A 27,108-nucleotide genomic window follows, 5' to 3' on the forward strand; every position below is an offset into this window, starting at 1 on the left:
AAAATGTCATCATATTACCATATCACATGATAACAGGAAAATGTAACTCTAAACAGATAAAAAAAAAAAAAATATATATATATATATATATATATATATATATATATATATATATATATATATATGACATTATTTATTAATAAATAAAAATTGTTAGCATTAACAAATTGCTACAGTGTAAGAAGAATAAAACTCTTTACATGCTGTTTAGGAAATATATATATACAGTTGCCTGTATTGGCCACATTTAGCTAGCTAACGTTATCCAACTTTGTTTATGATGCTGTAATCACAAAACATTACATCTTGAATGCATCTGCAAACAAAATTGTAATAATCAGTAGATGTGTACACCTTGAATTTGTCTCAAATATAAATGCTTGGAGTTTCTGTGACATATGTATTGCAGGCTGGAGCACTGCTCCATGAGGATCTTCAAGAGTTACACCATGTGAGCATGTTTGTTTAGCCAAATATCACTCCTTGCCTTTTAGTGCTAATAAATAATAAGAAGTGGAGAGCATTTTAGCTAACGACAGTCCGATTCTTGATAGATTCTTCAGTCAGATTATAACCAAGTAGCGTCAACTATACCGCGTTATAATACACTCAGTTTAAATCTGCTACTTTTTACAGTCACCCTGCTCTCTCCACTGATAGTCGTTTATGTTTATTTCACTTCAATGGCCGTGTCGTGTGTGTAGCAATTCTACCGTGCACCATGCTGTTATTACCGATCCCACGTGTGTGTAGCTTCTAGAAAATGAGTTTATGTCTAACGGCCTCCATTTGAGTCTGTACACACGAAATAAACCGCTGATGGGAGGTTAGTTTGTTTAGACTCAAATTATAGTGATATCTTTATGGTGTTTTTTTATAGAGATGTGAAAACAGTACAGTGTAAATGGTGTGTGTGTGTGTGTGTGTGTGTGTTGTGTACTCGTAGGGGACGATGTGCATTGAAGTGGACTGTAAGGGCTTTCACAGCGGCTGGAGGTCATAAAATAACAGACATCGGCCCGTTAATGGGCCTGTCAACACATCAAAGCGTGTGTGTGTGTATGTGTGTGTGTGTGTGTTTGTATGTGTGTGATGGTAGAGGGCAGGCCGGCCTCCTCATAGTCACAAACACTTTAATTTTTGGCACTCACGCTCCCTGTCAGGACTCAATGATCCACACATATTGCTTCATTCTCCATCATAGGAGACACATCAATGACCCAGAAAACACACACACACACATACACACATGCACACACATACACACACACACACACACACATGTACATTCTCAAATGTTCAATCAGTACCAAAAATTACGCTTGACTTGTCTTATCATTAAGTTCGTCATTTCGACTGTGACAAGGAAACAACGTGTATTCAGTATATATGTGTGAGTGTGTGTGTGTGTGTGTGTGAGTGTGTGTGTGTGTGTGTTTCCATGATGCTCTCCCCATGCTCAGCACAGATGGGATTACAGAGATTTACCCAGTGTGATACGATCAGCCCTTTATGATCAACCTGACCTTTCCCCACACACACCCACACACACACACACACACACACCCACACACACCTTTTACACATGTGCTGGCTAATCTGCTACTACTGCTTTACTTTTTTATACAGTCTGTGTGGAGTTCTGCATGTCCATGTGGGGTTTCCTCCACGTTCTCCGGTTTCCTCCCACCAAAACGTGTGAATTGTCTAAGCTTAATAACTCCTAGGTGTGTATAAGTGTGTGAGCGTGAGTGTTTGTGATTACACTTTTTTAGGATGTTTAGTTGCATAAAACCCAGAAAATATGTTGATTCCTTGTTCTCAGGGATGAAACCATCATGGAGTCAGTGGAGTCAAATGCAAGTGCAGGTTTATTTGAGTAAAAATCAGACAAATTATCCAAAAACACCAATTAAAAAAAATGAATTCGAAAACAGATAAGGGGTTAACGAGGGCAAACATGGAACAAAGTCAAAAACAAGAAATACAAAGTGAAAAGTCAGGGAATCGTCACTGGAGGTGGCTAGGAGAGTGAAACTTTTTTGACGCAGAAGAAATTTCGAAGGTCTGGGGTATTTAAACGGCGTGTGTGTGATTAGAAAGAGGTGTGTTTAATCAGAAATGAGGTGACCGAAAGCATGCAGCTGAGTCACGTGACACGGTTTGTAGTCCGTGAGGTTGCGGAAGTTAGAAGCGTGACAGAAACACGCTAGCAGATGCCGAATTATACGTCAAAAATAAAACGACGGCGCAAACTTGTGCCACTTTCTTTCTGCATGACACAGTGACACACTGGAGACGATTCTCTTCTGTTCATCTGACTAAATATTTCACATTTAATTGTAGAGTGAAAAGGAATCGCACCAGTGAAATAATGTGAACGAGTGTTGCTTTTTAATTTGTGACATGCTGACAAAAAGAATAGCCTTCAGCGCATTGCACTTACGTCTCGTGACCTTTTTAATGAAAAACTATCAGCAGAGGATTGCTTTTTTAACAATTATTCTGAAGTGAATGTGATCCACATTTAGAAGTGTCACAAGCTCACGTGGACAATACCACTCCACACCACCAGAGGTCCCCATCACATGACTAACCCACCTCCTATGGCCATTTCTGAACATTTCGGAGGAAGAATGAACAGAATTTATACGCCATTACCTTGGATGATTCAACATTCTACGGTTGTCCTAGCTAGTAGTAACGAGCTAGCAACTTGCCTTGTGTTAGCCTGACACTTCTTACTCTAGACACTCTATACCACATAGCTAGCTGGTTAGCTACTAATTTTTTCCATTTCAGTGACATTGACAAACAGAAGCAAGAAAGCAGACAAATTTCTCTTCTTCTTCTGCTCTTCTTCTTTTGCATTTTTCCACTGCAGATAGATACGAACGCTTCACGATCGCCGCTTCTTTCTGATCGTCTTATGTTAGTTGCATAATATTCGATTCTTTTCACACCACAAGGGGGCGCCCTGCGACTGCCTGATACATTTTCTACAAATTATAGTAAAGACAGCAATTTTGTATATTTATTTTAAAAATCATAAACAACCGCTTATAGCAACCGCTTGGTCGGAATTCAGGTTTTTATTATTTAATTTCTGGACTTGTCATTGTGATTTTCATCAGTTTCGATGAATTTGCTTGCCTGGTTATTTTACCTTCTCTGTTTGACCTGGGCTGTGTTTTCGACTACGAATTTTGCTTCAGGTTTATACATAAACTCTGCACTTGGATCTTACTTTTACAGAAAGCAAAGTTGTTACAAGCAGCAATCCACACCTCCACATTCATTAAGATAAACCAATCATACTGGTGAAAAAACATGAATACACAAACAGGATTGCTTTTCATTAATGATGTGGAAAACGTGCCATACTGAAAAGCAAACCCTTCACTGCACTGCTCTCAGTCTCCTGTTGTTATTGTTACTGATGTTTAAATTTATAATCAGCATATTTATCTATTTTAACTGCTGATCTCGCAGTTCTCTTCGAAATAAGAAATATTTCGAAGTAAATGATGGACCGTTTTCTTCTTGCGTCCATGTTTTCTGACTAGCGCTGTTGACAGTAAGGTCATAGTTTATGATGAAGGAGGCCATTGAGTCCAAACGAACCAAACAAAATGGCTCCAGTGAGGATTGAAGTGGATGCTGTTTGCTTCGCTTCTTTATCAGTGTGTCCACTTATTTACTGGTTGTTTACAGCATGAGTTATTGTTCAGAAAATGGTGGTCCTATATGGTTGGGCTGATGAAATAATAAAAAATAAGGCCTGGTGTGTGCGCCTGTTTGTGTGTGTGTGTGTTTCAGAGACATGATTGAGGCTAAACTGCAGCTCACAGCTGAATGAGTACATTATCATTCCTGCGTAGTGTAGAGCAGGGTACAGGCATGTCGAGAGCACCGGCCTGAGGCAGCGATGACAAAGACTAATGAGCCATTGGTCTCTCCCTTCATCTTGCCTAACGCTTCATAAAAACACTGATGACCTGCCTTGCTCACACGCACACACACACACACACACACACACTGCTGAAAACCTATTACGTTAAAAGAAGTGGAAACTCTGGTGTTATTAATTATAACACAGCACTGTTAAATTCTGGATTCTGATTGGTCAGAAGGTGTTGATTAATTTTCTGTAACAGCAGCACTGACAGTAGTTCAGGTTTATATTAACGCGCTCGTTCTGATACGGTACCGTTTCTGTACTAGACGGGGACTTGGACGGTGGGCGGTAAACAGATTCAAAACGTGTGTAATCGTTGATCAGGTGAAGTTTTCCGTAAGGAGAAATGCGTTTATTTAACATTTATGGAAGGAGTCTCCAGTATTTTTTCCCGACACAACAGAGGAGTTTACGCTTTCTAGATTCTCTTTAACTGTTTTTTTTTGTCTTATTTAGTTCAGAAGAGAGAAAAAAGAGAGCCTAGTGAATGACTGTTTCTAGCTGCTATAACCTAAGACAAAACTCGTTTTAAGGACATTCCCACAACAGGAAATGTTAACAAAAACAGCACAACCCCAAGTCATTTCCCTTATTTTATACACATTTCTTTATAAAAGTACCTACTCTTTATTTACATTGTAGTTACACAGTCTGTTACATGTTATAAGGGCTTTAGTGGTGCTTTTGGTCTCACACACGCACACATACACACACACACACACACACACACACACACACACGGTCACAGTCAGGTATCGATCTGTAATTTTTCCGCCTGCTTCCTGCTCGTAGACATTCACGCTAGCAACTGCTCGAGATCACAAGAGGACTGCAATATGTTTGCACTTAAAGTCATCTGTGTCGAAGGATGTAAAAGAATCAAAGCTGTTTGCTGTTAACAGCAAAAAAAAATCCATCTTGGTATTGTGTTCTCTGCTCTACTGGCTCTCGAACTCCTATGTAACAAGGTTTTAGCCTTCTTAGATCATAGCTAGCTATAGAAGCTAGCTACTTGTACTCGGCTAAATGCTGTACAAAAATGTTCATCAGTCTACACTCCAGCTCATTAATGATTAATGATCAGAGATTCGTGAACGTCAGTCAGAGGGACCGTGAAATTTGAGTTGTCCCCAAATTTTCAGCAAATGCACCCTGTCAGTTCTGCAACTCATTCTAATGATTATTTGCTGTCTGTTCTAATAAAGTGCCATTATTACTGAAATCCGTTCCTTAAAAAAATTGACCTCCGATCTTTTCATGTCTTATGTTTAAAGGATTCGACTTTTATGAATCCCTGTCGATTTCATTACCATGTGTTAGCGGGGATTTATATAACGGCGTTGAGTGAATGTGATCGGGTCAGTGGGGAAGATTAGAAGGCGCTCTAATTGTAGTGTGCTTTACACCGGCTACTGTGCTCACCGAGCGAGGGATCGATCAGGATGGAGAAGTGAAATAATCATAAAATGGAGGAAGAGGCAGTGCGGTGCGGCCTCGTTACCGGAGGAATGATGTATTGATCGCGTCTGACAGGGCGGCTCGGAGCCCATCGATCCTCCCTGTGTGTGTGTGTGTGTGTGTGTGTGTGTGTGTGTTTGATTCATTCCAGGCTGGCAGGGTCACCGAGACACCCGACCACTGTAGGGAAATGAGCTCATCACAAATGCAGACGGATAAATTGAGAGATGGAGGACAGGACAGTAAAGAATGCTGAGGAAGGACATGTGCATGCAGCTCTTTTTTTCTTTTTCTTTTTTTTTTTTGTACCTGTAACATCAAAATAAGTCGAGAAATGTTCCATGATGCATTCTAAGGGCCAGTTTTCATGTATGTGTGTGTATGTGTGTATGTATACACACACACACACACATATATATATATATATATATATATATATATATATATATATATATATATATATATATGCACACACATGTAAGAGATTTAATACATGTAATGTATATAATGTAAGGTAATATATAAGGTAATGGTGAAGGAGAGAGAACACAAAAGAAAAATACATTTCAGGAGCAAAGTACTTAAAAATTGTGAGTTTTTGTGTGAGTTTTGGGCCATATTTTTCGACTCGTAGCAAGTAAGAGGTCTGATCTAGGATCAAAGTATACTGTACATTGGCCAGATGATTCTAGATCAGCCGTCTTTCTCTGCTTAAAATACCGCTGTAGTAGCTCTGGGGGTTCCAGGCGATGTGGTGTGTTGGTTTATTTTTAAATTAAAAACATATAATGGAATATTTCTCAATAAAAAAATATGATGTGATTCTATACTCAACACCAACTGATCCAAATGTATTGTTACTAATTGTGTTCATCAGCAAAATCTGTAACAAAAAGTCCATTAGTGTCATATGTCATAAAATAAGCGACGTAGCTTTCCTCTGATCGTGTGCGAGATTACAGAAGGACACTGTGATACTCCGATATCACTATGTTAGCAATGAAGAAAATCTTTGAAGATGCAAACGAGACTTGTATGCTAACATTGACTCGGAAGTGAACTAGCCGGCTAAGTGAAGTCAAAACATAGTTGATTATTTTTCCTCCTGAGCTGTTTTATTCCTCTTAAACCACAGCAATCTGCCAACACTAATAATTTTTTATATTTATTAAATAATGACGCATCACCATTTACAGTTGCATTTAATGTTGTGAAATGTTTGTGAAACAAGTGAGTTTCTATGAACCCTTATGTTGTAGAAGCTACAAACTCCATAAAGTCGTTCCCTCACCAGCCTCTCTGTTGAAGTTAATAAGACAAAAAAATGCAACTTGTGTTACTGAGAAACCACAAAGCATAAACTCCCCTGTTGTGTCGGAAAACTTAAAGTCACTGACACTGGATACTCCTTCCAAAAATATTAAATAAACGTCACTTCACAGAAAACTTCACCATCTCAACGATTACATGTTTCTTAAACCATTTATGCTGAGCATCTGCAATAAAAGTCCTGGTGAATGAGCTGTTACTATAGAAACGATAAGGTCTAAGAACAAGTGCATTAGTATAAACCTGTGATTTGCAGCCAGAGCTGCTTCTGACCAATCAGAATCGAGTATTCAACGGCACTGTGATATAGTTATAGTTACAGTAGACTATTAAGCATGGCAGGATGGATAGACGTTTCTGTGTATATAATGCTGAGCGTGTAAAGATTCTCAGGCAAGTTTTTGCCATATCTGAAGTTAGCATTAGTCAGTCATTGCGCTTTGTGTCTTTGCGTCATTAAATTAGGAAAACAGATCTCATTGCTCTTATATAAATCATTTTTCATCTGCCATCTTTGTTGGTGATGGTACATTTTGTAATTTTTTAGCTCTGGCACCACGCACCACAGCCAATCAGAGTGCCTTATTTAGAAGTGTGAAAAGCGCAGATATATTTTTTCAGCTTTGGTCATTACAGAATCAGAAAGAACTCGTGGATCATGTGTAGCACATCTCCAACCCACACATGGCTATAGCACAGCCGTTAATTTTGTATGATTGTAATAGGATCCTTGTATGTGTGTGTGTGTGTGTGTGTGTGTGTGTGTTTGGGGTGAAGTGTGTAACACGCATGCTTGAGTCTGTGTGGGAGGAACGGGAATAAGGTTGGACTTATGGTCCATCAAACTTACTCCATAGGGCAGCTTTGAACCCTTAAACAACCTCCTCCTTCACACATATACACACACACACACACACACACACACATACACACATCTATACCATCCTCCCGATCTCTGCAGTGTGTACAGCCCGTGGTGTGGTCACACACCGTCTCTCCCCCGCTAATTGATTGCCTCATGTTAATTGAAGCTAGGCTCGAGTAGGATCTATTAATGGAGGGTGAAACATGTCGGCTTGACTATAAATCGCAGAATCACAGCAGAGTGATCCGTGAATCTGTCTGGAAAGGGAGGGGGGAGTGTGTGTATGTGTGGGTGTGTGTGTTGTGATGTTCTCCCAAGCATGGTCATCTTTGTGTGAGATTTATCCCTCAAGACACATGTTGTAATTTTAGATGAATTGATTCTCGTTCAGAGAAGAAGCAAAATTTTTTTCAAAATTTTTAAAAATCAGTAATTCATTTGTATTTGTAAGTAGAAGAGAAATTCTCATAACAAAATAAAATTTTATAAATCTAATTTTAAAATAGGGTTTAAAATTATTGAACCCCGAAACACTCTTTGCCCCAAATACATGGCATCTTTTTTCTTTTACTGCAAACTGAAGGAACAACATACTTCAGGATGTGCTGTTATGAGCAAATAATCAACCACGTCCCATTTTACCACCCCAAAGTTATTACTGTCCTGTAACAGCACAGCCGGAAGTGTTTTATTCCTCTTATACCACAGCATTTTCCCAACAACTTTTTATCCATTTATAGTTACACTTAATGTTCTTGTTATCTCTTACGTTCTTGTTATCTCTTACGTTATAGCAGCTCTCTTTTTTCCTATTTTTTTTTAAATTAATGAAACAAAAATTGCAGCTTGTTATCAACAAACCAGAAAACCTAAAGCTACAGCTTTACCTCTGACTGTTACAAAGCAGTGGCACTGGAGACTCCTTCCATGAATGTAAAATAAGCATCTCCTTACAGAATTCAGTAGTGCTGTGTTATAAATATATATGAAAATATATTTCATTTTTTAAGTATATGAAAGGTGCTGCTACCAGCAGCCAACAATGAAAGAAAAAAACTTAAAAAATGTAGTTAGAAAATGTTTAAAAGCATTACCTGAATTATTTACTTGAAAAGAAATGTTGACTTGTTTCTGTGAGCTACAAGAAAGACATAATTAATCTAAAATTACAACACGTATCTTGTTATTGCTGATGATATCTGTGATCCAGAACGTTATAAAATATTAACTAGGCTAGACTAGTGCTACAAGGCTGACTCTGACATGAACAGAAAATTTTATTAGAAAGTGAATAAAAATGATAGAAAGGAATACAGGTATTAAAGCAATGATGGGATGTGAATCATAATCTCCTGGTGAGTAATTAATAAGACCAATGTATATATATATATATATATATATATATATATATATATATATATATATACACACATTGGTCTTATTAATTACTCACCAGGAGATTATGATTCACATCCCATACATATATATATATGCAAAATTACAAAAATTAGCAAACAATACAACAATTTGAATTTATATATGGTTAAAAGGCATCAGTAAATGAAATATCAGTGTGCGATGTGTGATAATGTAAAACCTGCCTTTTAAAAAAAAGCTCTCATTCTCTTACTTGGATTGAGCGTCTTGGCTCGGCGCTTGAATTAGCCTGTGTCATGGCTTTGTGTTAGAGGCGGGAGTCAGGAGACAGGAGGCGGCTTTGACACGGGACCTCCAGTGAGCTGACAGGCCATCACCCTCGTTCTCTTCATCTGAGTGCACTCGGCTTGCCTCTCGGCCTCTCACAGGGCAATATTGATGTAAAACATGTCACAATTACCTGCCTCCATGCCTGCCCCTGCTGGGAATACTAATCGGAGAGGTGTCAGGGATTCCTCAAAGCGAGGTCACGGGTTCCTCAACCTCCGTCTCATCTCACTCTTCCAGCTTCGAGATGTCATCACTGTCCTGCCTGGCTCGAATACCAGGCCTTAGCGACTGAATTATTCAACAGACTGAATTATTAAAAAAAAAAAAAATTTGTCTGATTCATACGGGTCAGCGCTTAGCTGAAGTGGGAAAATGTGGCTCCTCAATTTTGACACCGCTTGGCCTAAATCGAGTCATAATGGTGATATTTGAAGACTGATTAATCTCATCGCTTCGTCGAATCGATGAATCAACAGCGCACCATGTGGAAGGGATGCTGGCTTTATTGCAGTCATGGTAAATTTCTATTGAGGGCCAGGGCGATGTAAAAGAGTCACGCGCCGGTAGAGGCAATCTCCAAATTTTAAAGGAAGCCTCCCTCTACCCTTCATCTGAAAAGATGGATTTCTTGCTGTTGGTTCCGCTTCTCCTGCAGTCAAGTGGCTGTTATGAAAAATCAAACCTAATCTCTGCCTCCTCTCAGAGAGCAGTCATTCAAGACATTAGACAGCCTTGCAAATGCAAGAAAATGGTTTTTGGGGAAATGGCATTGTGGGAAAAATGACTTCTTTTCCATCACACAATACATCTCCTCGTCCACTCCTTCGCTATTATTGTCCTTTACAATTCTCCCTCAGGGAAGAAAGAAAAGGTGCTCTGTGTAAAAGTGCTGCTTTTTTTTTTCATTTGTAGTTGTGTTATGTTTTGTTTGGTGTTATACCGCAGCACTGCTGAATACTTGATTACGATTGGTCAGAAGATGTTGATTAATTTTGTATAACAGCACCTCTGTCATTCTAATGTGTGATCATTTCTAGAGTAACAGCTTACACAGGGACTTATAGAAGCTCCACATAAATAGATTAAAAACATGTGTAATCATTGACACGGTGAAGTTTTCTGTAGGAGATGTTTATTTAACATTTATGGAAGGAGTCTCCAGTGTCAGTGCTGAGGTAAAGCTGTAACTTGTAAGTTTTCCGACATGACAAAGGAGTTTACACTTTGCATTTTCTTGGTAATATGACAAGCTTTGTGTTTATTTGTTGTTGTTTTTGTTTGTTTTTGTCTTATTAACTTCAAGAGAAAGAAAAAAGAGAGGCTAGCTATAACAACATAACATAAGTGAGAACAGGAGCTAGCTTATTACATGAATGTTCCACAATGTTGTAACTATAAACAGATAAAAAGTACAATGTTGTCATTGGCAAATTGCTGTGATATAAGAGGAATAAAACACTTTAGGCTGTGCTGAGATGGGAAAATAATTGACTGTGGTGGTAACGGTGTCTCCCTGCCATTGATTATTTTCCTAAAACAGCACAACATCGAATGTTTTATTACTTATGTAGCATTTTTTTCTGTATGAACTTATACAATGTGCATTCATGTGCTTTCCTTATGCACCTTCAAAACCACCTTCCATCTTACATTTCTTAAATTCATCCCATGTGACGGATTAAGCAAAACAGAAAGACAGCGAGAGAGAGAGAGAGTGAGAGAGAGAGAGAGAGAGAGAGAGAGAGAGAATGAGAAGGAAGCAGAAGAAAGTAGGAAGAAGTGCCTCCAATCCGGTTCTGCGCTTTCATCTTTTCGTGGAAGATGGAAGCGTTTGAAGGCAGGGATGAGAGCGTGAGACGCCTCGGTGACAACGCCAGCCTCTGCCTCAGCGAAGATCCGCTTCAAGCGTGAAATAGATGGGGGAAAGGCGCACATTATGCTGACGCCCACAAAAGAAAATCCGTTTTTTTATACACTCAATTTAATTATCCACCTCCTAGACAAGGTGCCGGTCTCTCCCAGATTTCCATGTTTGAAATTGGCTGTGGCTAGACTGCAAGTCTGCCGAGCGGTAAAAACGGCTTTCGAGTCAGACTTCAGCTCCTGAAGTAACGTTGACTTGAGCTCCAGGTGCCGAGGGGAGGGATCGGTGCCTGGGCAGCTCCATGCTAAGGGTTATCTCGCTATGAGGAAAGCAGCAGAAAGCACACTGACACTAATTGGGTTTTACAGCAGCCTGCCGTCCAGCAATAGAGATTCATTACCCAGGGGAATCAGTGACTGGTCCCATAGTGCTGCTCCAACAGGCTTTCCACTGTGTTCTGGCCTTATCTTTTCACCCACCGGGCCTGCTCCAAGTTGAAATGCTTTGGGAAGAGCAATCTTCAGTTATTTTTTGCACTTCTATCTACAAATAAAAGATGAGAGATAACACTTTATGAATCCCCGATGAGAGATTTAAATGCTAGAAACAGTACCGTACAAAACAACCTAATAAACTAAAAGAGAATACGATAAGAAAGTAAGATACGGCATGCACTCTTAGGAAACACAGAAATTTTGGGGAACCCTTACAAATTATATATAGAACCTTACACCACTGCTTCCGTATCCAAAAGGCTTTCAAGCCAAGTATAACCCATTTAGGAAGCGAAGAACCCTTAATTATTCAATGAACCATTAAAGAACTCCTGATGAACCCTTAGAAAAATGGGTTCTTGAAGAGCTTTTAAGGGGTCATTGGATAATTATGGGTTCTAAGTCAAGTAGAACACCTTTATGAGACTAGGAACCCTTCATTATTCATTGAACCCTTCAAGAACCCTTTGAAAAACCTTTTATCTAAGAGGGTACCAAGTACTGAGATAAATAAATTGACCACAATCTTATCTGGTTAATTCATATGCTCTTAGAAAATAGGGTTCTTCAATGTTCCTTTAAGGGGTCACTGGATAATTAAAGAGGCCCAAGCCATGAAGAATGATTTTAGGAAGCTATGAACCATTAATTAACCAACAAATCCTTCAAGGAACCCTTCAAGGACCCTTTTATTCTAAGAGTGTACCAAATACCAAGCAAAATTTGAAACTCCTGACAGGTTCTAGGTATTAAGAAGAAAATAATGACCAATAATTTGGAGTTTGTACCACACTCACACCTAGGTAATACATACGCTCTTAGAATAAAATGGTTCTTCAAATGTTCCTTAAGGGTTTATTGGAAAACTAAGAGTTCCAAGCAGAGTAGAACCCTTTCAGGAGGGGAAATTTAAAAAGCTTTAATTTTCCAATGAACCTGTAAAAACTCATCAAAAACCATTTACTATGAATGTGCCAAGTACCAAGATAGATAAATGTTAAATTCCTGACAGATTTTAGCTATTACCACACACTTACCTGGGTAAAACATACACATTTAGGAAACTGTTTTTTTTTTTTTTCAAGGTTTCATTGGATAAATAACCTTTATGGAGGTTAAAAACCCTTAACAGAAGGTTCTTTGGGGGTTCACTGGATAAGTAAGGGTCCTTAGCTTTCAAAAAATGGTTCTACTTGAAGCCATTTCTGATAGAAAAACTCTTCTGGTGTAGGGTTCTTTATAGAACCTTTAATTGTTCCTTCAGGGGCACAACAAAAGAACCCTTAAGGGCTCTAAATTGGTTGAGTTTGTTGTTTATCTTAGTATATTCGTAACACAAAAGTAGACGTACTTGAGTACTGCACTGTATAAAACCTTCTGAATATTATAGTGAGCATTTGATTTCTAGAACATTCATCCTGTCAGGTTTTCTTGGTGTATTGAGAACATTTTAATGCAGTGTCTATGAATGTTCCTACAGTGTTTCTTCAAACAATTTAGCTGTAGGAACATGAACATTTCTATAATATTTCTTTTTGTCTTTGGGTAAGTGACTTTTTGAAACCAGTGTGAAGTGTGAAATGTTTAGAACATTGTACGAATGTTACTTTATAATGTTACAATTACAGCTTAACTTTCTGGCAAATAAATCTGTCAAATACATTATAGAACGTTCTCATGACGTTCTCAGATAATTGGTCAGTTAAGCTGTTCAATTTTCTCCATTTTTTTTTTTTTTTTACCAGTTTTCTATTTAGATTGCATTCCATTTCATTTGCATATACATCTCAATTTCACTTAAGCATTTCCGATCTCATCATGTATATATTGTGTCACGGATTGTTTCACACATATGAGCGAATTCTTCGTGAAAGCATCTGTAATGAGCTAGTCGCATTAGCATTGCTTTTTGCAGAGTCAGCCCCAGTATTCGAGGTCATTACAGGCAGATAGAAATGAAATAATGAAAAATATTGAGGGATAGTAATGGACTCTCATCAGGAAGCTGGATGAACAGGGCATGTGGAATTGTTCTATCAAGCTGTGAGGCTGATGTACATTCTTGACATGACCTTCACATTTGAGATGAATTTGAGCCTCACGTGAATTCAGAAATTTAATCTAACACTCAGGAAAACACACACACACACACACATTTTCTCAGTTTACACATCAGGACCAGTCTTTGCTTATTGAATTATTGTTAACAGAGTGAAGAATCAGTATTGATTGTAAAGTGTTGTTTCTCTTTAGGGATATTAATAGTCCTTGACCATATGTACGTACCTTCAAATGACACAAAATATTCTTCCATTTTAATATGATAAGCTCCATAATCTGGTAGCATGGGATTAATTTTCAGGTTTTATACATCACATTGAGTGAAGATAGAGATGCAAGATTGTTGGTTGTTGGTATACTGACTTTAACGTAACAATATTTTGAGAACACTGTTAGTTACTCTATATAGAAAGTTTTACATTATTCATGTATTCCTTTCTTACCTTTTCTCCCATACTTAAGAAATAAATCTAAATCTCTAGTTTTAGGATAGATTTTGATCATTTCTAGGATTCCTCGCTTTTCCTTATGGGAGGAACTGTTGAAAGTGAAAAGAAAGTGTTCCAGGTAGAACACTTTTACGAAGCTAAAAACCCTTACCTATTCAAAGAACCTATAAAGAACATGGAGTGAACATGGAGTTCCAGCTCTATGTTCACCATGCCCTGTTGATTCCCATGATTTTCCAGGATTTGCGTTACTGTAGTGAAAGAATTCTGTGAATTTCTATCTTCTGCATACTCCTTAATTTTCTTTTCTGGTTCACTTAAATGTGCACTGCAGGAATTCATTCATTCATTCATTCATTCATCTGCAGTAGACTGGTTATCCTGGTTAGGATACACACACACATTCATACACTCATTCACACCTAGGGCCAATTCGGAGTCGCTAGTCCATCTACCATCGTGTTTTTGTGAAGTGAGAGGAAACTGGAGAACCTGGTGAAAACTTACACAGACAGAGGGACAACACATGAAACTCCACACAAATGGTAACCCAAGGTCATGATCTAGGGATCCTGGAGCTGAGAAACTGCAGTGTTACAAAATCAGAAACCAAACCAAATCAGATCAAATAGAACCAAACAGGAAATTAACCAACAGTGATTTATATTGTACAGTCACTGCACATGGCCTTGCCTGTTCCACGGTTCTCAATTGTTTTGGTGACGTAGGTCATGCTTTAGATTTGACTTTCGCTCAACGCCCTCGAGCATGTGGTCGATAGAGCTTTAAGAAGTGGATGAAATCAAAGAGATCAGAAGTAACCTCATTAACTTTGGGCTTCATTCAGAATGATTAACCAAACAAAGAGCTGCCCCTGATATCGAGCCACACGGAAAAAGAGCTGCTGTGATGGCCAAGTATTGATGCTGTTCATCCATTATGAGGGAGAGAGAGTGTGTATGTGTATTAAATATATGGGAGAGAGAGTGTGTGTGAGTGTGTGTATGTGTGAGAGAGAGAGAGAGAGAGAGACTGTGACGGTGAGCTCCACTGGAAGTCTCCATCCACTCAGTTCAGTCTGGGTGAGCTTGGCCCGGTCCAGGGTGCAAGAGCAGATCCAGCAATAAGCTGATTACAACCAGCACAAACACAATTACTTTCTGCAGGCCGGTAATGAAATTAAGGAATTGGGTTGCAGCAGGACTTTCAGTGCAACTCAGATCAGATGGAAAGGTATCATCATTCTGGTATGTTAGGCAACAGCTGCATAAAAGTTGTTTTATATACAACTTTGTTGTTTTATGTACATAAATGTTGTTTTAGTGTGGTATCATTTCTGATTGGAAATCCGAGTATTGAGTATCAAATACTGAGTATTGAGAATTGGATTTGACAAAATCACTTCCAAACTTATTTTATACCATGAGCATACCTTCATTTATTCATTCATTCCTCTTCAGCAAGTGCTTTATCCTGGTCAGTGTTGAGGTGGATCCGGAGTCTATCTTGGGAATACTGAGCAAGAGGCTAGAATACACCAAGAATGCGATAGGGGAAATTTTAAGTAGCCAAGCCGCTACACCTGCCATTAACATGTTTTATGGTGACTGACAGAAGACACACCATGCAAATCAAACTCAATCACACCTGCAACATTTTGCATAACTTGGCAACAGAGCTGTGGCTCCTGAGTGATGCAACAGAAAAGTGTGTGCCGTCTTGTTGGGAGATCACAACTTCAAATCCCATTGATGCCACGGCTGTCCATGTCCAGCAGCCAAGGGAGCAAAATTGGCCGAGCTCTCAGGGTGGGAGGGGCAGACTCTCACTTCCCTGTCAATCAGAGTGACACTAATCATTCATGGCCTTCTGTGAGCACATGTATGTGGAAAAGGGCAGATAGCACTTTCCTCTGTTTGTCCTGTGATGTTGCATGTGCAGTATTTCAAAAAAGACATGGTTGCCTGGTTTCACATGTCTCAGACATGTCTCTCGGGTGTGCTAGGGGAGCGCTGGCTGGGGGGTGCGAATGGTCAGGTGACCAAATTTGGGAGAGCAATTGGGGGAAAATAGTTATTCCTGATATAACATAATTCCAACATGCACATGCATCTCTACTATTGTGTAAAGCGTCTTCAGTCCTAAATGTGGCAGGATATCTGGGCTTTAATCAACCAATCAGTTTATTCCACTGTTTTGATATTTGCCTGCAGAGTAATCAATGAAACTTGGGCCACCTACAGTACATGGCATCACTCTTAAGCCTAGGTTCCAATCCGGGTGTTACAGTGTGAGAGTAAAACGATGCCTGATGATCCAATCCAGCAGTCCAATCAAGAATTCCAGACTCTTCTTCCTGGTGTTTCTGCTATGCTGGATTGAAATGTATTCACTCTGCAGATTTACCTAGATCCTTCAGGAAAGGATCAATCAATACTATCACTGTAACTATGTCTATCTTGGTGTGTATTTGAATTCAGCCATGTTTCTCTTGGACGCCATGAATTTGGGTTTAGCATCTGTATTTTGACTGACTGCTTTGAGTCCAATGTTTGTAGTACTCACATAAACCAACTGATTTGCGGTTCATCTGTTTTTCCTACAAATTGCTTCAGTTGAGTCCTTAAACTGCTCAGTCCTTGGATTTTATTCCACTTCGTTTGTGGGTTGTTTTTGTATTCTATTTCCAATAAGGTTAGAAAAGCCACCCACTGCTTTCTGTGTGTGTGTCTGTGTGTGTGTCTAATCTAGAGATGCTGAGCATGCAGAGATGCTGCTGAATTTATTCAGAGTATTTAACTCCATAGGCACAGAAATCTCTCTCTCTCTCTCTCACACACACACACACACACACACACATACGCATGCACAATCTGCCTTATTGGAATGTTTGCAAATGAATGCATACAATATTCGCATATCACATTCCCTTTTCTCACTCTTTCATCTCTCACATACACACACACACACACTCTAGAGGGGAGAAAGCAGGATCTCTTTCCATCTCTGCATGGTGCAGCCTGCTGGAAAGGTCATTGGCGTATCAGGTTTAATTTTTACTCTTCCTCGCCTGTTAAGATCCATAAAACCATCAATAAATCATTTTTAATGTCTGCGTAAGCGCCGAGAGCTGACGCTGATTTAACACCCGGCCCTGTTAGCTCTGCTTCCATCTCTCTCTCTCTCTCTCTCTCTCTCTCTCTCTCTGTCTCTTTATTCTAATTTTTAATTTCTCTCTCCTTTCCACCATCCTTTCTGTGATAAGTCTTTTACCTCAAGACACAGCAGGGCTGATTTTAGTTCCTGTGCTGCATTTTTAGGAACCATTTTCAGTTCCTGCTCCAGAGCAGATACTTGTTTGCAGACCAGGAACCATTCAGGTGGAAGTTTTTGCACTAAATAATATTGATTGGCCAAATGTACGCATCACAGAATGACCCTTACAACCCTGGCCTATTTCTGAGTATTTTACTTCCTTTATTAATGGGTTTTGCATTACAGCTTCTACGGGAATTCATACTTGCTGTGTCATTTCATCAGAACATCCTTAGCTACACAGATATGTCACCATTTAATGTACAGTACATATGCACAGATATTTGATATTACCATTAAAATCAATGAAAATATACTTTGTGTTTCTTGAAATTAGTGCATGTTTGCATGTGTAACGAAAAGTTATTTTATGGTTAGTAATGATACAAAAGTTAGTAATGACTTAGTTCATGATTGTGGCACAGGAGGAGTGGTCAATCCCTAGCTGTGAATGGGAGGAATCACGGAGAACGAGCGCGGTAGTGGATGAATGGGTGCAGCTGTGTGTGGTTAATGATGATGTGTATTTATAGACTTTGTTTTTCCGTGAGGGGCTTTTTGACTGGCAAGATAGAGCCGACTCAGGTGAGCTGCCAGTGACCTTGCCCATGATTGGAGCAAAGATAACTGAAACCTTGTGTGGGCTGTTTTTGTTTTCTTTAAAGTGCTTTATTTTGCCAAGAAAAGCACTGAAAAGTGTGTTGGAATAAAAATAAATCTATCTAAAGCCTGCCTGCAGTGTCCTCAATTCCCATTACTGACTTTTCACAGTGATGTTTGGAAAGGGTAAATCCTTCTGCATCTAACAGTGCGCGTTTTATTTATGAGTGATAAACAGTTCCGAGAAATCACTGCATGACCAGCAAAGTGTACCACATGCTACTTGTATGTTACGTGAACTTATTATCAATCATGAGAATAACAAAAAATATTAAACATTGGAAAATGAGCAGAATGTAAGACAATCATGAAGATGAGAAAGTAAGCAAAAGAGAAAGACTGGGGAAACAATGATTTAGAGAACCTGCCTAGCACAAGGTATTTGATTATGCAGCTCATAATCATGTAGCAAAGACTAGAACCCAATGTGTAAGAAGCTGTAAACTTCCTGCTATTAAACCCTGAATATAGCCGAGCGTGGGAGCGCAGAGATGTTTGCGCAAGTGTGGAAAAAGTGCCTTGATGAGCCGTTTAATGAAAGCTAGCAGACGGTGCACAGGCTGCTGAATTTGCATTTGTGTTTTCTGTGTAAGAGATTAGATGGTGTGCAGCCCGCAGTTTCACTCTTGACCTCAGGATCTTTCGGGATCAATAAAGTTGCTATTAGGGATATGCATTTTGGTCACTTTGACAGCTCAAGTACTGTGGAGGGAGGGAATGGGGCTGATCTAAGAACCGCTCCGTGTAGACTGGTGTGTTTTCACCCTCAGTAAGTGTAATGTCAGCAAGATATGTCTCAGGGTTGACATTAAAAGCAGAGGTGGGAAGACTGCAAGGGCCCTGAGTTGTTAGGGGGCCCAAGAGAATGAAAATTATCTAGGAGAATTAAAATTACTTTAAAATTATTTACTTATATAAAGTTGTCTTGCTCTCATTAGCTTTGTTCTCACAACTCGTGACCTATTGGCTAACAGTTTCCATCCCCAATCTTACTACAATCAATCAGTCAGAAAGGAGCCCCTGTAATCAAAGCTACTCAAGCCAGTTGGACCATATTTACTGCCTTTGATATCACTATGACCAATAGTACAATGCCTCAGTCACCAATTGGACTGTATTTACTTTGACAAATTTACTAGATATTGCTGTGACCATCCGGACCAGAGTTCTCACCCACAATGTCTGTTATCAATTGGACCACAGTTCCTGTTCCTAATGTCAGTATAAATGAATGAACCATATTTTCCTGCCCCCTGATATCACCATAACCAGTCAGACCACCATTCTGTCGCCAATCGAACAACAGTTCTCGTTCACGATTCCTTAGTTTCTAAATCAAAGCCACACCCTCCACCACTCACTGTAACCAGCTGGTTTCCACCCCAATGCCATTGTAACCAATTGGACCAGACTTTTTACCCCTCAATCTCACTGTGACCAGTTAGACCAAAAATCCCACCCACAATGTAACCAGTCATACATTTTAAATAATGACCACTTTTTAACTTTTTAAAAATGTATTTGTATATTATAGCTTTGCACTGAAATTTGACTTATATAAAATATTCAGTATTTGATGAAGTTCTTGTTCAGTTTTACAGATAGCAACATGACTACAGTCTAGACCAATGTAGTTGGATGGGGCCAGACATGCACATTTAAGCACATGCTAAGTCGGTCCATTAATGTGTTGTCTCCAACAGAGAGTTTAATTAAAAGATGGTTGCCATTGAGATGAGGCACCTTTTCCACAAGCCACAATCCAGTTCAATTAGCAGCAGCAAAGCATTAAACTGTGCTTGTGTGTTTGTGTGCAGTGAGATCTGGGTCTTTGTGGTGCGTAAGTGCTATTGAACAGGGCTGTATTCCCTTGGGCAGGGCTATGCGGTGAGGCTTGTCTTACTGTACTTCCCCGAGGTCATTCTCACAATGTCACAGTTCATAGGCAGAAAATAGAAGCTTGCGTCAGGAAGAGTCCAGCATCAGATTCCCACTGCAGAGTGCAGCATACAGGAATTCACTCTGCTTAGCTTTCACTTACATCCTCTTCACATGCAGAAAAATATAGAAAAACTCGATATGTTAGGTGTCAAACAAATGATTCTTTTGTGTGGTTTGTACAAAAAGGGAAAAATATACAAAACAGCAGGAAACCGCTGATGAAGGCTGGCTGAGTTTATCTCTTCGAGAGTATGAGAGATTAAAGAGCACAGAGGGGAGGAGAGAAAGCATCTTCACACTGTCTCCAGCTGTATTTGGCCATGGTGACACCCAGCAGGTCCTATGTCATCAGACATTACTTCTGCTTCAGTGGATCCCTCCAAAACACCCTGCATGAGAGCCATTCATGTGTGCTTTTGTGTGTGTGTGTAGGTGCGTGTGTGTGTACTGTGTGGACAGGTACTGAGCTGAAATAGACTAATATTTTATTAGTATAACACTGATTACAAATTGCAGATTACCTCGAAGCAGCTTTAGAGATGTTAACACTCAAGCCAAGGGCAACAGTGGTGAGGAAAGAACCTTTGAGAGGAATTAACACTTATCATGAGATGGGCCAAAACTGACCTTGAGAGAAACAAAGACTTGCCTTAATAGGAGCTAATACACTTTGAGAGCACTCAAAACTTACCTTGAGAGAAACTAAGACCCCACTGAAAAGAATCAAGACTCACCTTAATCGGAATCAAGATTCACCTTGAGAACAATCATCATTTGCCTTGAAAGGAACTGAAGCTTACTTTGTGAGGAATCAAGACTCACACTGAGAGGAAAAAATACTTGCCTTGAGAGGAACCAAGATTAATTTTGAGAAGAACCAGCACCTACCTTGAGAGGAACTGAAGGTTACTTTGTGAGGAATCAAGACTCACCTTGAAAGGATTCAACTCTTGCCTTGAGGGGAACCAAGACTCACCTTGAGAAGAACCAGCACTTACCTTGAAAGGAACCAAGACTCACTTTAGTAGAAATCAAGACACCTTCAAAGTAATTAATGCTCACCTTGAGAGGAACCAATACTTGCCTTTAAAGGAACCAAGGCTTATTTTGAGAGGAATCAAGATTCAACTTGAAAGGAACCAAAATTTACTTTGAGTGGAATCAAGACTCACCCTGAGTGAGGCAGAGCTAATCCTTCTCTAGTCAGCATTTTGATTTGGTTTGGAACTGAGGGACCTCGCTCTCTTTTAACATCTTGCACTCTTTTGAATCTAGTTCCTCTTAAGATTTCTTTAATTCTGATTCACAGAGTTTTCTTGTGCCAATGTTGCCTTTGGCTTGCCCATTAGCGATCTAGATCTAGGTCCAGTGAAACTGCTTTATAACAGCGTCAATTGTTATAACCACTTCACACATTAAAATTACCTGAAATGAACCAGTGGGTACAGGACCAGTACCAGTCCTTCACCGTCTCCGCCATGACCAAGTCATGGCCATAATATCCAGGTTAGTGTTTCTGATTATAAGGTTAACAGATTCTGAACTATAGTAGCAGGTGCATTGTTGTTGAGCACTGAAGGTTTATCTAAAGACCTGGCAAATGTACATCATCCTTCTTACACCATTGGATGGTATTGAGCAGGGAAAAGTCCTTTCACATGAAACAAGTCTCACCTTTTTGTCAGACCTCCAATTCCTGAGATCTGCTAAGCCTTCCTGCTAGTATTCTGCCCTGACAGTCTAAAAGCCAACAGTGACTAAATTCTTTTTGATACTAATGAAAAAAAAAACTTTGATTCTGCCAAAGGGCCCATTTCCTTCAGGGTTCTTACATCCCTGCATGTCATCCACATCTTGACAAACTAATTAGAGAGCGATATCAAAGGAATAGTGACAAAAGTAAGAAACGTTACACAGCCAGCAACATTTTTAATGCTGCAAAAGGTTTGCCTTTCTCACTGTTTCACGGAAGGTAATGAAAATCCCAACCTGATCAGCCAATCCATGTCTTTGATCTCACAATCTTCCCCAGCTTCTGTCTTGATTCTTGGTCTCTTGCATACAGTCAGAAGTTTGTTTGATTCTGTGGTATGGGATAAAAGCAGACATGTTAACAGCAGAGTAGGATGATGAGATGAAGGCTTTTGATTCCACTCAGTTGCCGGGTTTTCAGAGCCCACAAGCCAGGTTCATTAGGCAGAATCAGACTACAACAGCTGAAACATTGTCTCTCGAAGACCTTGGCTTTTACAAGTCTTATTGCTAGTGCTGCCTGCTTTGACTCCTTCACATCGCAGGATTACAAAGCTGGAGAACTAGATGAAAAACACTTAATGGCTGAAAATGCACAATCTGGACGAGCTGCGTTTGCACACAGTTAGCATTTCTAATATCTTTTATGCTTTTTACCCCAAACGAGACATCATTGACACACCCAGACAGACGCATACACACAAAGTGAGACCCTACAAAGAGCTATAAACGAGTCCTAAATTTATTTTGGAGAAAAGAGTCTTAATTGCAAGGGCCTTCATTATAGAGCTATGCTGAAAATTAGCTGCACAGCATGCAGGATTATTATGCAAATATATGCAGATTCCAGTCAAAATTAAGTCATTGGAAAGCTGTCTTCCTCCCTCATTCTCTCTCTTTCCTTTGCTTTCTTCTTCTGTGTCCTTCTTCTCATCTAGCTCCTCTTTCTTTTTCAGCAGTATCATAGTAATGAATTCATTATGTCTCTGAGTGCATTTTAATGAGTCTGTAACTAACATTTTAATGAGCTATACATTACCATAAAGGCAGGATTACGCAAAATTGAATTTGGGAAGTGTGTGTTGGTAATGGCAGCAGGAAGAAGGAGGTTCATTAAGAGTTAATTATATTGTTCTCTCTGTTGTGCTGCAGCTCGTTTTCTGCAGTCCGGGGTCCAGTTGGAGCCTCAGCGTGGGGTATCCACTGCTAGCAGGGGTCTCGTTAAGCTAACGACAGAGTGGCAGGCAAGAAACAGGATTTGAAAGGACGTGTGTTTGTTTAAGATAGCAATAAACCGAAGCTGTTGATTGGTTTGATGATCACTCATTCACACTGAGACATACGGTATTTAATGCTTCAGACCACGTATACCATATTATTGTCATTTGACCTTCCTTGACAGCTCACTCCTCCCCTCCATTACCATCTCATAAACAGACACGTTACACTTTGCCATGGAAATAAACACTGCAGTATATTTCTCTCCATCTTTAAAGTAACTTTGAACTCCATAATGTGATTTGTAACTAGTTAGTTCCTCTCGAATGACTGATTCCAGTTACATAGATTGGCTTATTGGGCAAAAAACAAGACTTTCTCTGTATAAATCTGATTGACGAGGCAGGGCTATGTAGGAGCATCTCAATTTGTGATGTCACAAAATAAGCTGCACAGCTTTAACCTGACAAGTGGAGGTACTGGAGTTGATTTTTTCCCTAAAACACCATGTCACAAAGTGTCACAAAGTGTCACAAAGTGTCTCGTAAACTGCAGTAATTTGCTAATGATTACAATTTTATGTTACTTTGGCACATCATACTTTTTTTTTAATCTGTTTGCAGTTGCATGTAATGTTGTAAAATGTCTGCAAAAACAAGTTAGGTCCTGTTATCACAAAAACATGCAGCTTCTCTTGTTGCTGAGAAACAAAGTGTAATCTTCACAATCGGTGGAAAATTGACTGACTTACAAAGTGCTGACAATGGAGACTCCTTCCAAAAATGATAAAGAAATGTTTTCTTACAGAAAACTTCACCATTTTTTCTTTGTTAAATAACAGCACATTTTTAATCTGTTTATTATTTATTAAAATTATATAAATCAACATTTGGAAACCTGTCTAACTGTGAAAAATGGTTTGCTAGCATTTAAGTAACTGGCTAGTTATTTGGGATGGCAGGAAGACATGATGCCGTTCCCATTGTTTCTTAAGTGAGGAGGAAAGTGTACAAATATTTCTGGGTCACTTTTTAGCTTCTTGAAGTCTATATGAACAGACAGTACAGTATCTTTCTGTCTCTAGGCTGAATAAAGAAGGCTTTATATCCCATGTGGATGGGTTTGGGATGTGTTTATTCAGTGTCTCAGTCGCCTGATACGGGCTGTATAGCCAAGATTCTATCTCTCTCTCTCCCTCTCTCTCTCTGTCTCTTCTCTCTCTCTGAGTTGATATACCCTCTGATGAAGGAGGTTTGTACTCATAGCCTTATGTAGACAAATGGTTGTGTTTTGCTGCTCAGTGTGTAATGTACCACATTCTCACATTAAGTTTTCACCCCTCGAGCACTCATTGTGCACAAAACATACACACCCACATTCACATTTACACTCAAACTCACAGCCAGCGGCTGTACAAAAATCTGCAGTTCCTCCAAGATCGACATATTTGCCATCTTCCATCTTAAAGCAAAAAAAAAAAAAAAAAAGAACCCTGGAAATCGGAGCTCAGTAATACTGAAGCAGCATCACTTTTGGGAACTGAAATGAAATGCGGTTACAGCTCTAAGTTTGTGATGGAAAATAAATCTCTCTCTCTCTCTCGCTTTCTTTCTTTCTGCCACACATGCACAGGCAGAGTGGATTGGTGTGGTAGGATCAGTAGGAGTTGTCTAGCTGCAGGCGTGTATAGTAAAACTCATGACCTCCTGCTTCTTGTGTACAACACGGCTGCATAGAAGGTGAAAAAAATGCTTCCACAGAAATTTTCTCCTTTGTGGATTTTATTGTAATGGACGTTTTTGGACTTTTTTTTAACCTATATTGTAGCGTGTTTGATTACTGCAGACAATAAAATTACAATAACACTTCCCTGCACTGAGAAAAGAAATAAAATCATGTTTAGCACAAATTCATAATTCACTATAATGGAAATCAATAAATGTTTATGCTAAGGTAATTATAAATTAATGTCCACAGATGCATAATATTTTAACATAGATATACATCGAACAGCTATTTCCAAGGGACGAATATGCAGTTATTGGAGTAGTTAAGTGATTGTGATGGTGCATGGAGACTACAAACCCTTCAGAAAAAAATGTAAATAACCAGAACTACTTTTTAATGTATTGCTGTAGTGTTGAAAACTTGGGGGAAAAAACTCCATGAGAATAGGTTTGGTGAGATTTTGCTCATGTCTGTCTCTTCCATATGCCCTTATTCAAGTATAATGATTGAAGTTTTGAATTGACATCATGAAGTGGCGTATTTAAATATCTTTACTGACTCAGCACAGGGAAATGTTAAAATTCTTGTCTGTAGTAAACACAGATATGAGTAGTTCCGCATAGTGAGTAGTTAATACTGAAGTTCGTCAGTATTCAGACCTGACATGTAACTACAGACGTAATCGCTATTCAGAGTTTGCGTAAAACAGAGGCTTGTTTCAGTTACGCTCAATTCTGAAGTATCAAATACATAAATATGACAATATTCATTCATCAATAGTATCATCCCTTTATTTTTTTTCAACACAGACGAAATCTGAGGCGACGCTTTACTTATAGCGAGAATTGAAATTTTTCATTTTTATGGATAAAATTATGAGTTAGCATAAAGTGAGCGTATGTATAAGTGTTGGGTCAGCTTATCCTTTAAACTGTGGTTGCATTGATTTAACCAAAACTGGCATTATTGTATTACTTTATCAACTCAAAATTAAAAGCGTGATGAATATTGCCTACATCACGCGCACACGTTACAATTTTCTGAGCTCTATTTGGTATCTTGTGTCTGCATTAACTTAAGGTGCATAGAGATAAGATATTCCTTGAAAAAGAAAGAGATGCTTCTTGGTATACAAAAGTAATAAGAAGCGGTTGCACTCTGTCACAGCACCGAAGTGTTGAGATGAAAGGTTAGCAGTCTGTGTTTGCCAAAAAAAAAAAAAAAAAAACTAAGCACGACTAAGCACAAAATAACATATGTCGCTTTTTTCCCCTGGCACATGTCTCTCATATCAGTCTTCCATCTAATGCGTCTCCACACATGTCTCGACTTGCTCCTCCGGCTCTGAGTGCAGATTTTGAAACTATGCCAAAAAAGGGGCAAAGCCTTTAATTTACTCTGTTCTGAAAAAAAACAGCCTAAAAAGCAAATAAATAAATAAATGAATAAATAAATAACAGCTCTGCAGGAGAAAAGGGTAAAGAGAGAGAGGAGTAAGTGAAGCCTAGCCTTTTCGCCCCGAGCCTCGCAGACGGATCCAAGTCTCGGCGGTATGAGTGTGGAGCGAAAGTGAAAAAATATAAATATTCATCAGATACGCGGCAGAGAGAGACTTCCAGACAGAGAGAAAGAGAGATGAGGAGTGCTGGAGAGGAAAAGTTGAAGGGTAGCGAATGTTTTTTTTTTTTTTTTTTTTTTTTGGAATAAAAATGTTGCACTTGTATCTACCCTCATTTCACCACCATTTCTTAATACTATATACTCACAAGGATGTACAGTATATATTCAAAATGGCTGCTTTGAAGATTAGAAAAGAAAAAAAAATCTTTGCCTAGAGAGATGTTCCAAACCGAGAGCTTTTAAAGGCTGGGTTCCAGTTTGGAGCACAAAGCTCTAGCCCCTAGAGTCAGCACCACAGAAGAGTCCAGGAGCCAGGATTGTTATTTTTTTATGCTAAACTGACACTTGACACTTAGATTTCCATTTTTTTATCCCTCCATCTGCCAAAATCTGTGCATCTGTCCTCTAGTTAGTGTATCTCATATAAATGCGTGATCTTTGCTGTAGTTTGGAGAGCCTCGTCCCTTGGTGCTTGCTGGTTTATTCTCCATACAGATAAATAAGCGAAGCATCTGTGTGTGTGTGTGTGTGTGTGTGTGTGTGTGTGTGTGTGTAAGGGTTCCACATTGGCGTATAATATTCCTAGTGTGTCATCCCTGTGTCCAGCTTCTGTGATTTGCAGCTGCAATACTGTCAGAGCTGCTGTTATAGAAAATTAATCAACACCTTCTGACCAATCAGAATCCAGA

The 27,108-nt window shown here is 39.2% G+C and overlaps 1 protein-coding gene across 10 annotated transcripts in view; it reads left to right on the top strand.

The window, feature by feature from the left end:
* The window catches only part of robo2 (roundabout, axon guidance receptor, homolog 2 (Drosophila)), a 495,378-nt gene that overhangs the window by 382,616 nt on the left and 85,654 nt on the right, over positions 1–27,108 (top strand). The window lies entirely within an intron of this gene.

The sequence above is a fragment of the Pangasianodon hypophthalmus genome, chromosome 14 (assembly GCF_027358585.1).
Source record: "Pangasianodon hypophthalmus isolate fPanHyp1 chromosome 14, fPanHyp1.pri, whole genome shotgun sequence".
Lineage (NCBI taxonomy): Eukaryota > Metazoa > Chordata > Actinopteri > Siluriformes > Pangasiidae > Pangasianodon > Pangasianodon hypophthalmus.